Source organism: Portunus trituberculatus, chromosome 42, assembly GCF_017591435.1.
Source record: "Portunus trituberculatus isolate SZX2019 chromosome 42, ASM1759143v1, whole genome shotgun sequence".
Classification (NCBI taxonomy): Eukaryota; Metazoa; Arthropoda; class Malacostraca; order Decapoda; family Portunidae; genus Portunus; species Portunus trituberculatus.
Genome location: NC_059296.1, coordinates 9,136,938 through 9,142,123, shown reverse-complemented (window position 1 = coordinate 9,142,123; position 5,186 = coordinate 9,136,938). Strand labels below are relative to the sequence as shown.

Below are 5,186 nucleotides of genomic sequence, written 5' to 3'. Positions count from 1 at the left end.
ACACACACACACACACACACACACACACACACACACACACACACACACACACACACACACACACCTCTATAACCTATGCATCTCATTTACTAATTTTAAAAGACTCACGTTTACAAACAGCTTTTAATTTTTTTAGCTCTTACCATCCATACATGTTCTTACTAAACACACTTTCCTTTCCTTACACGGTCTTCCTACCACCGCGCCCACACCCTAACACCCTACAGTCACCACTATCACTATCATCACCATCATAATACATTCCTCTCCGTCTCAGATCGCTTCCCACCATTCCTACACTCCTACACACTCAACGCCTTCACCTCCTATCGTTCACCTTCCTCTCTGGCTATGCTTATCATAACACATGCTTATCATAACACATTTTCTCTCTTAATACATATTCCTCTCCTTAGATCTATCCCAGCAACCCTACACACTCCACGCCTACTTCTCATCGCCCCCCAGAACTCCCTGACCATGCCTTCCATCCTAAGAGAGTGTGATATGGGCTTCAAAGGGCGGGTCGGGTCGCACTCCTCTAGGGCGGCAGAGATTAAGACGCAGGAAGGCCGACAGAGGCATCATGTTTGCGAGGTGACTATCAAGTGGCTTCAAGACCTGCTAAGTAGGAACCCTCGACCCCCCTTGTCTTTGATCTCATTAGAGTAGGGGCCCGCGAGGAGCTCCTCCCTGACACAGAATATCTAAGGTAATTAACTCAAGAAATGTAAACATTAAGTGAAAAGAGTTAGGTGCCTTGCATATGGAGACCTATAAGCGAGCGGAAATGCGTTAGGCCTACTGATATTATTGCCGGGCCTTTGAAGGAGCCGCTTTTTTACATTATGTCTAATGAAACCTTTCAAGGGATTTAGTTTATGTGTGTTTTTTTTCTCTCTCTTTCTCTTCCGGGAGTCGCTCTGATCAGGAGATAAAAGGAAATGGGTCTTAAAGAAGTCCTTTTTCAGTAGAATTATTTTTTATGCCGTTTTATTTACATACTACGATTACATTGCGATTGAAAATTGTAGCGAGTTTTGGCACAAAGGCAACGAAAGAAATTAAGTTTTTTCATGTATTTATTTCACTCATCTAACACATAAGACGCCTCGCTCCCCTCCATACCTTGCAGCATCACACACAAACACACACACACACACACACACACACGCCCGGTAGCTCAGTGGTTAGAGCGCTGGCTTCAAAAGCCAGAGGACCGGGGTTCGATTCCCGGCCGGGTGGAGATATTTGGGTGTGTCTCCTTTCACGTGTAGCCCCTGATCACCTAGCAGTGAGTAGGTACGGGATGTAAATCGAGGAGTTGTGACCTTGTTGTCCCGGTGCGTGGTGTGTGCCTGGTCTCAGGCCTATCCGAAGATCGGAAATAATGAGCTCTGAGCTCGTTCCGTAGGGTAACGTCTGGCTGTCTCGTCAGAGACTGCAGCAGATCAAACAGTGAAACAAACAGTGATACACACACACACCTGATAAAAATAACCCTACTATTTTTTCAACGATTTCTTTTCATCTATCCCGTTTTTCATCTTCCACTTCCCTCCTCTCTCTCTCTCTCTCTCTCTCTCTCTCTCTCTCTCTCTCTCTCTCTCTCTCTCTCTCTCTCTCAGCCTTAACCTCCTCCTCCTTCCTCCTCTTCCTCCTGCTGCTTCTCCTTCCTTTCCTCTTTCCGTGTCTGCCATCTGGCCTCCCTTCCAGCTGGTGTATTCCCCCGAGCAGCCTCAGCAAGACACAGAAGGTGTGGGGAAGTGTGTGTCAGCCATTTATACGTGACAGGTGAGGGAGAGGGTGCCTTCTAGGTCATGGAGGGAACACATCACGCATGAAGGAGGCTGAGAGAGAGAGAGAGAGAGAGAGAGAGAGAGAGAGAGAGAGAGAGAGAGAGAGAGAGAGAGAGAGAGAGAGAGAGAGAGAGAGAGAGAGAGAGAGAGAGAGAGAGAGAGAGAGAGAGAGAGAGAGAGAGAGAGAGAGAGAGAGAGAGAGAGAGAGAGAGAGAGAGAGGGTGAGTGAGAGGCACTTCTCCTCCTCATTACGGCTCCAGGGTATATGGACTCAGTGACAGTACACAAATATTCAAACCAACGCATATTGAAACTCACAACAGCGTCAAACCAGATGAGCAAACCCTATAGGGCTGAGAGGACGGCGGGATATTAAGCAAGCCTACCCAACTGTAGAAGAGAGAGAAAGAGGAAAGGACAGAAAAAAAGGGAGAAGAGGAGGAGGAGGAGGAGGAGGAGGTTAGGGAAGGGAAGGACATACATCGAGACACTCTCTTCACAACAGCCCAGCAGGATCGAAGCCCTTCATGGGTGAGAGGGAGGGTGAGAGTGTCAACATATGGGAAGCGGACGAAGGGACACGTGCTCACCACTCCCCTCATTATTTTCAGCCAATCAGCTGTAGCGACGTACTTCACCATGCTCTCTCTCTCTCTCTCTCTCTCTCTCTCTCTCTCTCTCTCGTGTTGACGCTGGGTGCTCCACGAACCCTCACGTCAAGGAGCATTAATGAAAATTTGCTCCACTGCTGATTTGGGACTTGGTATTAAATCGCTTCCACAATGCCTCTGAGATACTGAAGGCTGGAATGTGGTGGTGGTGGTGGTGGTGGTGGTGGTGGTGGTAGTAGTAGTAGTAGTGGTGGTGGTGGTGGTGGTGATGGTGGTCCTTTCTCATCTTGTGTTGTGCTTTCTAATTCACCTGCTATTCGTATGCTTGCTTAAATTTTTCCTTCTCTTTCTTCTTTTTCTTCTTCTTCTCTCCTTCTTATATACTTTTCTTCTTTCTGTTTCTGTTTTTGTTATAGTTGCAGTTACATTCTTTCTCTTCTTACTCTTTTTCCTTCTCCTTCTCCTTTCACTTCTTGTTCTTTTTCAAATCGTTATCCTCACTTCCTCCTTTTCTCCCTGTTTCTGCCGGCCCATCGTGCCCATAGCAGCATCGGCAAGCAAACTGAAGGGAGGGAAGGCGGCAGTTCAGGAAGGCGAGAGCATAGAGGAAGGAAGGAATGGAAGGGGAAGCGCCTTCCACGCTAATGGCCACGCGGAGGAATTTCTTAAAGACGCCTTGTAAATCACAGGGACTCGTGGTAATGGCGAGTTTTCTCATATAAAAATGTCTGCTATAAAAAGACAAAGCCGGGCAGCGGGAGGTATTTTTCGTAACAAATGTAGACGTCAGCGGTGCGGTGCCTGATGGTGGGTCCTCACGCAGAGGCCTCCCGCCCCGCCCCGTCAGGCTCCCTCCCGCTGCCTAAGAGTCCGCAGCAGGGAGTGAACGGAGGTAGAGGTGGAGGAGGAAGAGAAAAAGAAGCAGGAGAAGGAAAAGGAGGAGGAGGAGGAGGAGGAGGAGGAGGAGGAGGAGGAGGAGGAGGAGGAGGAGGAGGAGGAGGAGGAGGAGGAGGAGAAGGAGGAGGAGGAGGAGGAGGAGGAGGAGGAGGAGGAGGAGAATTATAATAAAAAGGAAAGCTAGCAAAAGTAGAGAAAGAATGAAAAATGGAAGCGAAGATATTTCTCTCTCTCTCTCTCTCTCTCTCTCTCTCTCTCTCTCTCTCTCTCTCTCTCTCTCTCTCTCTCTCTCTCTCAAATTGAAACTGAAAGACTATAAAGTATCATTTTCTTCTGTACCAAAAATCTCTACATTTTAAAAAGAAAAAAAAAGATCCTGCAGGTTTTAGAGGACTCATAAATCACGTAAACGTTCTCTATCGTTCAAGGGAATCAGGGACCAGCAAGAAATCTGGGAGAGAAATATTATATGCGTATTTGTAGATCGGGCGAGTCGTCAGCTGGCATTGGCAACAGTGAGACGCGGAGATCACAGGGAAAAAAAAAGAGATAAAAAAAAGGAATGAAAGTGAAGACCATACAGCGGAGGGGGAAGGGATGTAAAGGAGGGAGATGGAGGGAGGAACGGAGGGAGGAAAGCTTAGAATGGTTTACTGGTATGAGAGAGAGAGAGAGAGAGAGAGAGAGAGAGAGAGAGAGAGAGAGAGAGAGAGAGAGAGAGAGAGAGAGAGAGAGAGAGAGAGAGAGAGAGAGAGAGAGAGAGAGAGAGAGAGAGAGAGAGAGAGAGTCTTCGATCATTCACCTGTTGGTTCATGAAGCCACTGCATCGCAAGGAGGGAACAAGTACAACGCCTCTGAGCTTCAAACTGCCGACGCCACTGCCTGAGGCTGGTAATGGCTGCCTGTGCACCAGCTGAGCCGCTACTGAATAAACCGTTCCTCCCGCCGCGTCTCAGGAAGGTCACGGAACTCACCTGAGACGTCACCCCGCAGGTCATCCCTCGGGTGAGGACTAATGGAGGTTGAGTCCTTGAAGGTAAATCGGTCTCATTCATCAGTGACTTAGGCCGAGGCTTGTGGTCGGCGGCTTGCAGGTCACCCTTGACCCGCCACTCACCCTCAGGGTATCTCCATGATTCCTGCAGAGGGGCTGGTGCGGCCCGGCCCGCGCCCGCCAGGCAGACAATAAAGGGAAAGTGCTGCTGCCAAGGGGGTCCCCGCGGGAAGCTGAGGCATGTTCATGGCTGACGTGAGGCACAGCGACGTGCACCCTTTTCCTGGCACCTTTATTCTTGCCTCAAGTCTTCATGGTTGTATGTTATATATATATATATATATATATATATATATATATATATATATATATATATATATATATATATATATATATATATATATATATATATATATATATATATATATATATATATATATATATATATATATATATATATATATATATATATATATATATATATATATATATATATATATATATATATATATATCTACGCGTCGGTTCGTCGGTATATCTGATATCTGATATGTGTATGTCTGTCTGAAAGTTCCCAGATTGCCCACTCGAAATCCAATGTCATTTGGCTTACTAATTGCGGTCAGGTCACGACTGAAACCACAGGTATCTCAGGTTGATTTACATTTCCTAAGAGTGTTGACATGGAACACACATTTCCATCAAGTTGTCTGGCTAGAGACATCAGACCCGCCCTTTGCTCCCCCTGACCGCTGGAACACGCAATGACGTCAGTCTGGTGTGTCGCCCAACAATGACACACTACTGGACAATGACCTATAATCCTACCTCATTAATGAGAAATGCATCAGCCCGATGGATTTGTCCGATGATTCCAAAACTAAT

The 5,186-nt window shown here is 46.8% G+C and overlaps 1 non-coding gene across 1 annotated transcript; it reads left to right on the top strand.

Annotated features, from left to right (window-relative positions):
- The first annotated feature begins 1,172 nt into the window (after positions 1-1,172).
- On the top strand, positions 1,173-1,245 carry Trnal-caa. The gene has a single exon. It is a non-coding gene; the product is annotated as a tRNA-Leu (tRNA).
- Positions 1,246-5,186: the final 3,941 nt, after the last annotated feature.